Source organism: Lygodium microphyllum, chromosome 23, assembly GCF_053477565.2.
Source record: "Lygodium microphyllum isolate KBCC chromosome 23, Lygodium_microphyllum_v1.1.10, whole genome shotgun sequence".
Classification (NCBI taxonomy): Eukaryota; Viridiplantae; Streptophyta; class Polypodiopsida; order Schizaeales; family Lygodiaceae; genus Lygodium; species Lygodium microphyllum.
In genome coordinates this window covers 4,838,997-4,849,460 of record NC_141157.1, presented here as the reverse complement: position 1 = coordinate 4,849,460, position 10,464 = coordinate 4,838,997, and the positions used below count along the sequence as shown (strand labels likewise).

At 37.5% G+C, this 10,464-nt stretch overlaps 1 pseudogene; it reads right to left on the bottom strand.

Annotated features, from left to right (window-relative positions):
* Window positions 1–2,682: 2,682 nt before the first annotated feature.
* LOC148015827 (elongation factor 2 pseudogene) lies at window positions 2,683–4,718 on the bottom strand (annotated as a pseudogene).
* Window positions 4,719–10,464: the final 5,746 nt, after the last annotated feature.

Genomic DNA, 10,464 nt, shown 5'->3' with positions numbered 1-10,464 from the left:
CAATCTCTCTCTCTCTCTCTCTCTCTCTCTCTCTCTCTCTCTCTCTCTCTCTCTCTCTCGTTATGTGTGTGTGTGTGTGTGTGTGTGTGTGTGTGTGTGTGTGTGTGTGTGTGTGTGTGTGTGTGTGTGTGTGTGTGTGTGTGTGTGTGTGTGTGTGTGTGTGTGTGTGTGTGTGTGTGTGTGTGTGTGTGTGTGTGTGTGTGTGTGTGTGTGTGTGTGTGTGTGTGTGTGTGTGTGTGTGTGTGTGTGTGTGTGTGTGTGTGTGTGTGTGTGTGTGTGTGTGTGTGTGTGTGTGTGTGTGTGTGTGTGTGTGTGTGTGTGTGTGTGTGTGTGTGTGTGTGTGTGTGTGTGTGTGTGTGTGTGTGTGTGTGTGTGTGTGTGTGTGTGTGTGTGTGTGTGACCTTGGGAAAGCTTCATAGATCCATGATCATTGCACAACTACATTAGGGTTACATATCTTATAGTCACATACAATGTTGTAGCCACTTGCAGTTGCAAACCTCGTTAGTTACAAGATATCAATATTCATTGTCCCTTGTCCCTACTCTAAATATGTTGTGAGCATTGCATTCCATAACAAACTTTTGACTTGGGATACACCATCAAAAACATTTTCTATTTCCAACAATTCTTGCCTAGTGCCATAAAGAGTCACAAGGATACTGCTAGCAAATGCATTTAAAATAAGCCCTTTTTGTGTACTGGTCTGACAATTTTTCATACATAGTGACAAGTGGATTACAAACCTTGATCTTTAGAACAAAATTTTGATTCATGACATCAACATCTAATGCTTTATCTATGGACATCCCTTCTATTGATTGCAAATCCTCAATCTAATTCAAATCAAAGGTCGCATTTATAATGTATCTTGCGACATGTTCATAGTCTGTAAACTGCTGAAACTATTCAAAGAGACCAGTCTCCCCATATTGTTGCTTCAAGGAGGGTGACCTACCTGACTTTGTCATCTAGATATAAGAGTAGTTGCCCAATGTACTTGTATTGAATCCAGTATAACTCTAAAACAAGTTACTATCAAGAAACGAGTGACCTTCTCTTGTTTAAGTTGCTACTGAGCTAAAGGCTTCGTAGTTAAGAGAAGCAAAAGAGCTTTACCCACACTCTCAAGCCTTCAAAGCGCTTATCAAACATCATTATCAATCTTGTGATGTATAGTCTCTTGTGTATACACCAATTTGTGAAAGATAGAACAGTCTATGTAGGCTATTCACAGCCAACAAGTTGTGCAAGCTGCCAGTCCTTCTTTTGGATCACCAAATGTCCCACTAAATTTGCATCAAAGTACAACCCTTGCTAGATCAGAAAACTCACAATTTTCAGCAAGATTTCCCACTAATGTGATAGTTGGAATTGTCCAAAGATTCTTGAATGCAAATCACCCTGATCCACAATCTATTCAATCAAATAGCATTAGTGCAGCCTCTACGACCTCTAATGGATCTAAACACTGAGACTACAATGGAGAACCCTTTCAATCTTTGTAGCAGACATACTTGAAGTCCATCATCTCTACTCTAACTATGCTATTAGTATTGCATTCCATAACACAGTCTTGAGTTGGGATATGCCATTAAAAACATTTTCTACTTCCAACAATGTTTACCTATTGCCATATAGAGTCACAAGGGTATTATTGACAAATACATTTGCAATAAGCCCTTTTTATTGGTATCAACGTGCATTGCCCTCATAATTTTCCATACATACTAACAATTGGATTACGAATGTTAATCTTCAAAATAAAGATCTAATTAAAATGAAGCTGCTGGATGTGGGACTTGCAAATGATAGATATATGCTCACAAGGGGCCTTTGAAATTTAAAGCATTATAATGCAACAATGTAGATGTGGAACTTGTAGATGGTAGATATATGCTCAAGAGTAGACTTTGAAAACCTTTAAGTCATTCTAAAAAGGCCATGCAAATTTCTAATGATGTTTTAGATGCCCTTATAAAATGACTTAGATCCAATAATGTTTGGGCATCTTCCTTTTTGTTGCCAACTCATTAGCCATTTGCTAGATTAGATATGTACCTCAGATAATAAGCAACATCTTCGATGCCATATAGGCATTGTTGAACAATGGGGACATTCAATGCCTCTAGAGATTCATCAGTTAAAAGGTATTGTACTAGAGTACCATGTAGCTCACTTGCAAGCTCAATGCTTATTGTAAACCATTTCTTTTTCGCTATTATGTCATGCATTACATCATGCCTTTACACTCTCTTATATGTACATTGTTTTGGCTATCTTATGAAAGCCTAATTGAAGTTAATTCATGCTTGTGTTGTCATGGTAACTTAGCCTTTGTTGAAGGTAAAATTTTCCCCTTTGTTGCCAATGCTTTAAAGTGAGGGTTTCAAATAAGGGGGAAAAGGAGAAAGATGAGAGAGAGGGAGTAGTGAGAGATTGTAGTAAGCAAGAGAGAGTGATAGAGAGGGAGTAGTGAGAGATTGTAGTAAGCAAGAGAGAGTGATAGAGAGGGAGCAGTGCCATTGTTTAAAGAGTGATAGAGAGGCTGCCTACTATCATTTGCATTGCCTAGATAATCAAATGATCACCTCTATGAATAGCATCACCGTGCAACACTACATCACATACTTCGATCAATGGAATATTGTCCTTTGTCTTATCAGAGAGCTATATCTTTCCCTACTCATCATCATTATCATCATCACCACCTTGAGTAAGATTATAGGAGCCTGGTGCCCACAACATAATCACCATCATTTTCAAGATCTGGAGCATGTTGCTTGCTATCATTGGGATCATCTAGGGCCTGCTCGATCATTGCTAGCCTGCCTTTGCACCATTAGCATCATCATCATAGGTAGCATCTCCATCATCCCAAGCTCTATCATCAGGACCTGCAACATAAGTAGCAACATGCACATCTTGGACACCAACATCAGGCACAATCAATTAATGTTTTTTTTTTGCAAGAGCTAATCGGACTACAAAAAATAGACCTTGAGCATGGTGGCCTCATTCAAAGCTACTGCTAAGCTAAAGGATTTGTAGTTCAAACAAGCATAAGTGCTTTCCCCACAATGTGATAACTCAAAGGCACTTATCAAACACCATCATCAATCTTGTGATGCATAGGCTCCTATGTGTACATCAATTTGCGAAATATACATTGGTCTATGTAGGTTGTTCAAAGTCAAGATGTGCAAGCTCCTAGTCCTTATTTTGGATCACCAAATATCCCATTGAATCTGACTCAAAATACAACCCTTGTTGGATGAGAAAACTCGCAACCTTCAGTAAGATTGCCCAACTTGTTTGCTAGCCAACTGAAGGCCTACAACTATATCTTTCCCCACTCATTATCATCACCTTGAGTAAGATTGTAGGAGTCTATTGCCATAGATAATCGCCATATTTTTCACAATTTGGAGCAGGCTGCTTGCTATCATTTGCATCACCTAGGGTTTTCCCAATCATTGCAGCCACATGCATATCTTGGACAACAACATTAGGCACACAATCAATAAAAATTTTCTTCTGCCCTAACCAAATGCCTTAGCTAATATCCTGTTGCAAACTTTGGAGTTATCCATTGGTCCAATCCTCCATTCATTTATGGCCTCAAGCACACCCTCTTCTAAAGGTCTTACTTCAAAATAAATTCTATTGTGTTTATTTGGGGACTTTCTCATTACATCATGATTGGACTTCTTCAAAATAGATTCTCTAAAAGAAACTACATGATAAAAAACAAAGACTTTGCCACTCCCCATGAAATCCTCTTGCAAGTGTGTCAAACATATCTCCAAGTGCAACCCCCAAGCTCCTACAATACTATGTTGACCAGACTCTTCAATGGTACAAAACAACCATGGGATTAGATGTGGCCAGACATTTCAGTCCTTCCACTAGTTTAGGAAGATTAGGTGCAACCTTGCAAAGCGCTGCAACATGTACAAAAAGTAACATAGAAAACTTCACGGTTTTGATAGGATGAGCATCAACCTACTTTTCATTAGTAAATTGTGAAATTTGCTGACCGGACATGGTAGGAATAATTTGACCACCAGCTCTATGAATAACATCAGCATAAAATAGTACATTATAGATTTCAAAAGCTATCCCCCTCATCTTTTCTTTTGCAAGAGCATCCTCCTTTGTATCCCATTGAAATGATGCAACCATAGAATCTTTGATCTAATTCAGAAAGTGGACTCCCTTACACATGTCAACAACCATATACAAGCATTGTATCTTATTTGTTAAATCTTTGTTGCAACCAAACTCCTCAACTAATATCTTGCTATGAACTTTGAGGTCATCCCTTGGTCCCCAATCCTCCCTTCATCTATGGCCTCAAGCAGAACCTCTTCTAAAGGTCTTGCTTCAAAATAAAGTCTGTTGTGTTTATTTGGAGACTTGCTTATTACAATGTGATTGGGCTTCTACAAAACAATTTCTCTAAAAGAAATTATAGGATCAGAAACAACAATTTCAGCACCACCCATCAAATCCTCTCGCAAGTCTTTCAAACATATTTCCAAGTGCAACTCCCCAGCCCCCCTTGCAATAATATGTTCACTAGACTCTTCAATGGTATAGACAACCATGGCATCAAACTTGGCCATACATTTCAACCCTTTCACCAATTTAGGAACATCAAATGTAGCCTTGCATTGTACTAGAACATGTGCGACAGGTGCCACAAAAAACTTCATGGCTCTAATAGGATAAGCATCTACATGCTTTTCATTATTACTAAGTTGTGAAATTTGCTCTCTCTCTCTCTCTCTCTCTCCCTCTCTCTCTCTCTCCCTCTCTCTCCCTCTCTCTCCCTCTCTCTCCCTCTCTCTCCCTCTCTCTCTCTCTCTCTCTCTCTCTCTCTCTCTCTCTCTCTCTCTCTCTCTCTCTCTCTCTCTCTCTCTCTCTCTCTCTCTCTCTCTCTCTCTCTCTCTCTCTCTCTCTCTCTCTCTCTCTCTCTCTCTCTCTCGCTAGATATGCAAATTTTGTAAATAGGCTTTGAAAAGGTATTAGCTAACATATTTCAAAAATTGATTTATATTGAGCAATTAATTTTAGAACCTCTATTAGATATGTTCTATGTTGTTAGAAATTTTAACATTCAAATCAAATTTGAAACACTATTTGGTAACATATTTCCAATAGCTAATAAATCAAGTATTGCTAATTTTAGAAACTGTATTATGTATGATGTATGTTGCTACATATTCTAAGGTGAGGACCACTAAAAATAATAGAATAAATTAAAGGCATATGCAACTAACATATTCCCTAAGTCTTTTGATTACTATTTATTGAGTGTTTCATTTTTTATATAATGATTGATAACATTGAAAAAAGTTATAGTCATATGTAATCCATTCTTATAACATATTTCTTGTTTTAGATTGTTACTCATCTATCTTAAAGATAGTATATTTACATAGTGTTGTTTTGTTTTGGACACATTGACCAAGAATATTGAAATAGAATAGAGCTACATGTAAATCATTTTAAAAACAGATTTCCATCTCTATTCAATTACTTACGTATCTTAAAAATAGTATTTAGTTTAATAAACCATGATTTAAAGTTAACATATTCATCTATACGTTAAAGCATGTTCTTGAATTTTTTAAAGGTATGATATGGTAACAAGTTATCTTTTGCTAACATCATACTACTAACTTTTTTTATAATTATTCAATTGTTCTTTTGTTTTTAATACATTAATCAAAATGATCCAAAACAATGCATCTAAATCTAATATTTTACTCAAACATCTAAATTGTTTTTACACTTTCACTACTTGTTATAAATTTCTATGATACAATCTCCAAAGCACAAGAGATATAGTTCTTGCATGTCAAGAATGATCTTGCAAATCTTACTTCTTGTTGATTCAAGAGAACATACATGAGCTAAAAAAGTTAATGCGAATTTAACTTGAATTTAATGCAAGAAAATCCTTCTTCAAATATGTATTTGTTATTTACCATATGGTGCAATTGTGCTAAAAAAAAGTCAATAGTTGTTGGCCAATACCAATGGCAATATTATCATGATTTGAGTATGATTTTGACACTTTATTTGGTTAAAGAAAGCAAGCATTCACCCAATTTACTCTAAAAGTAATCTTAAACTTTAGATTTGTAGACTACTTTACACAAAATGCTACACTTGTTTCTTGGGAGGTGAGTTTAGTAGATTAGTGAGTCACTAATTACTAAAGGTAAACTTTCTCAACCCTCTTCATTTCATTCAACTTTCAATTCTTGCATCTTCTAAAGTAATTTATTCGTACGCTTATATGTTGCTTTTCTTTTTGTTTGATCCACTTTTTCATTTTATTAGAGTTGATTACAAGTCGTGCGCTACAATTTTTTTCTATCTTTGAACCAATATTTCATTTTATAAACTAGTTTTCTATGTCTTAGAACCAATTTTTCATTTTATTGGTATACTATCACATTACCACTAACAGGAGGTGTACAACCAATTATAAGTGATACACCATCACTAACAAGTGAGGCACCACCAATAATAGGTTTTATGCCTTTACTTATAATCACTTATGAGTACTAACTGCCATGTGCTACCACTTACAAGTAATGCACTTCCATTGCAAAAGGTATACTATTATGACTTATACATGGTGCATTACCACTTTTAAGTGGTCCCCTTTACAATTTGCAATTTGAATGCTACCCCTTATAAGCGGGACATTGCCATTTACAAGTGGTATGCCAACCCACACTCAAAAGTGATGTATAAAACTTTCAAGTGATCTACTACCACTTACTAAAGGTCCAATACCACTGTGTAGTATATACTAGTAAATTTTTCCTTCACAACCATCTCAAAGTAGTCCCTTACCACTTACAAATAGTCTCTTAACATTTATAAGTGGTATCCATATTTTCAAAGTGGTGCCCTATAGCTTGCAAGTGAACCCATAACACTTACAGGTGGTACACTATCATTCATAGGTGGTACCCTAAAACTTAGAATTAGAGTACTATTACCACCCATTGGTGGTGTGCTACCATTCCCAAGTGGTCAACTACATCTTACAATCGGTATACTAATACTTAAAAGTAGTACATGCCACTTTTAAGTGGCCTACTACCATTCCAAAAGGTTAATCACCACTTTCAAGTGGTCTATTACTACTTTAAAAATATTTATGCCCATCATACTAGTGTCTTTACCAATTACATGTGGTATGCTACCATTTTGAAAGTGGTCCCCTACCACTTCAAACTAGAGACCTACCATTCACAGGCAATGCACTATTGTTCCCAAGTGGTTTGCCTCCTTCTAAGAGCTCTACCATTAACCAATATAGACCACTTATAAATATTTTCTAGCTAAACTCATGTGGCTAGAGATCTCTTGCTCATGCCCACTCATTATTTGTGGAGGTAGATCACTTGTTCGTGCATAGCACTTCTACTTTTTCTACTTCCACCTAGCTTCCACCAATAAGCAACCATAGACAATTGGCAGATTACAAGTTAGATGTGGTAATTTAATGCTTCCAAGTGATGATCAAAGTGGTGGCAAACCACTTGTAAGGAGTTTCTTTTCATTTAGGAGTGATTTATCACCTCTCGTAAGTCATTTATCACATTTTTCTAGTGAACATTTAGCTCTTCCTAGCAATTCATTGTTCATTACTTCCAAGTTCACTTACAAAGTGGCTTGGCACCATTTGCAATTTCTATCTCATATTATTCTACTTATTTGTCACCTCTTTGTAGGGATCAATTACCACTTTCATATGGACAAATCACTAATTTTTTTAAAAATATGAACTCTTTATTGACACTTTGAAGTATTTGAACATCGTGAAGTGGTATCACAAAAGTTTCATATCAAGCCATTATTAAGTGGCCATTGGTTCAAAGTGCAATTCGATATGAGTACTATTTGTTAGGATGTCACTAATAGTTTTTGCTAGATAGAAGTATTGTTTTGAACGGATTAGCTCAACTCCTAGTACTGTAGACATGGAAATGATGGTTTAGTACCCTTTTTCTATGAGTGTTTAATAGTACTCTCAAGTGGCCATCAAGCTATTTACCTAATTTGTAAATACTAAAAAATGGTACTTAGCATTGAAATGTACTAACCCTTAAGGGCCCTACCACTCTCAGGTGCTTGTAGACCCTTGTCTTTGAATATCCCCCTTATCATTTCTCCATCTTTTCTTAGTGTCTCCCATATGTTTTTATTGCCAACATTACTATCAAATACTACAATACCATTAAGTGTTGCCATATCACTCTCTTGGAGTGCTAAACTACTTAATGGTTGCACCATAACACCTTTTTGTGGTGGTTCCTTACTTTTTATGGTGTATTAATGAATGTTGTTCTCATTTAATTAGTGATCCAAAATTGACTATCATTATTTTTATTATAAATGATATTATATTTATATATTTTAGGTTGGAATTTGCTTTAGATTCAAGGTAAAGTATAAAAATATCCAAATTTCTCAAAATTTTTTAATTATATGAAACTCTTCTTTAGCTTAAAATCGAGGGATTGCTACATCTATTGGTATATTGTGTATGTACAAATGTTTTTCATTGAAGAGGTTGCAAATCATATGTAGACTCAAAGTTTTGATCTCCATAAATTTTCCTACACGTGCAAGTGACTTTTATGTGCTCATTGTTATGGATTTGTAGAAAGACTAAAGTTTTGTGCCCAAAAATATAAGTAATAGTATCACTTCACTTTGGGAGTCTATTCTTTATCTTATTCCTTCTAATAATAGTTTCTACAGCTTAAGAGTCTATTCTGGGGACGTGAGTATGGGCTTCCCTCTGTATCTATCAAAAGAGTGTGAGATAGAGGGTGGGGTGAGTGACCAGTCTGTCCCTTCAAATCAAATGAGAGACGAGATGTGTGAATGGAGTGTTGCATGCACAGTTTGGGCCTCTCAATGCACAATGCACGATATGTTCATGTGCACTGCACCATAAGGCTCCATGGCCTTCCTTCTTGCACTGTATGCCGGCACAAGGCAAGATGCATTGTTGCACCATCAAATGTGCACAAGGCATACAACCTCTGCACAAGTGAATGTGAGGATTACATCAAGGGGTTTCAGGAATGGGTTGCCCTCCTATATCTTTCAATAGAGTGTGAGACAGAGGGTGGGTTGTGTAATGTGCCTGCCCCTCAAATGGCGGAACACGTCTTAGCAGCCCATCGGGAAGAGGGTCTAGAAAGCTTCGCCTAGCACTTGCAAGAAATGTCATAGGGTTTGCAATCTAGGTCTTCTTGAGTCTACCCCGAGTGCAAGTGTCCAGCCATTTCCACTAGGATTGACCTGAAGTTCGGGTTCCTAGCAATCGGATTCACCTAACAGCCTTCTAGCGTCGGTCAACAGCCGCTCCACTTTGCGTGGATACAACTGGACCAAATCAGACTCATACCGCACTTGGTTCAAAGAGAATGGGACATGAGAGGGATGCATCGCTCGACCTCTCTGCCCGCAGGGCATAGTCCCATTCTGGTCCCCTAAAATGGTATGAATCAGGATTCTAACCAACATTGTCTAAGGTCATTGTCTGACTTTTCCTAACATTTCTCGTTAACATTCCTTTGAGGAAAGCTCTCAGCTAACCGAGACCACCCTTCCGTAGGATAGACCCATTGGTCATATCCACCACGCTTCCCTCGGGGGTTGTTTTAGTTATCTAATTACCTACCACATTATGTTTGACACATAAAAGCAGCTTCCTTAATTAACTTGTTAATCACAGGTTCCTTTACGTAATTTAGGGCACAGACATGAAGACAAGATAACAAGATCAAACACTTCCTTAACTTATCTTCAGATTAATGTTTGTCTCCCGCCCATACAAGAGAATTAAGTGTCCCTTTCTGCCTCCGCAGAAAAATCCTTCCGTCTCTCGGCAATAAAAACCTGAAGGTTTATCATACCAAGATTCTGCCTTGTAACTAGTATCAAGGCCTCGAGATCCCATCTCGAGTCACATAGGACACTTGTGTAGGGTCCGAAGGCATTGGGATTTACGGCTAGAGCCCCCCTGGCACCCAAGCGTCCTCCTATGCCAAGTAATTTCCACGTAGAAACCTCTCGCTGCGGGTTCGGTCCACATTCACGGCGCAGATTCATAACCCCCTTGGTTAGGGTTTGGCGGTTCGTGGAGGTAGCTAGCATTATCCCTTTAGGAAATCATCCACATCTGAAGCAACCAGCCTAATAACATTTACTAGGGAAAACATTCCTTTCGTTCCCATGGCAATTTATCCTTACAGTTCCCGCCATGAAAATATAATCACTTGGATATTCATCCAAAACCACAGCCAATCCTTAAGTATCCTTTTTGAAACAACCAGCCTAACATCCTTTAACTAGGAAAACATCCTTTTTGTTCCCATGGCAATCAATCATCACGGACCCAGCCATGAAATCATCAAT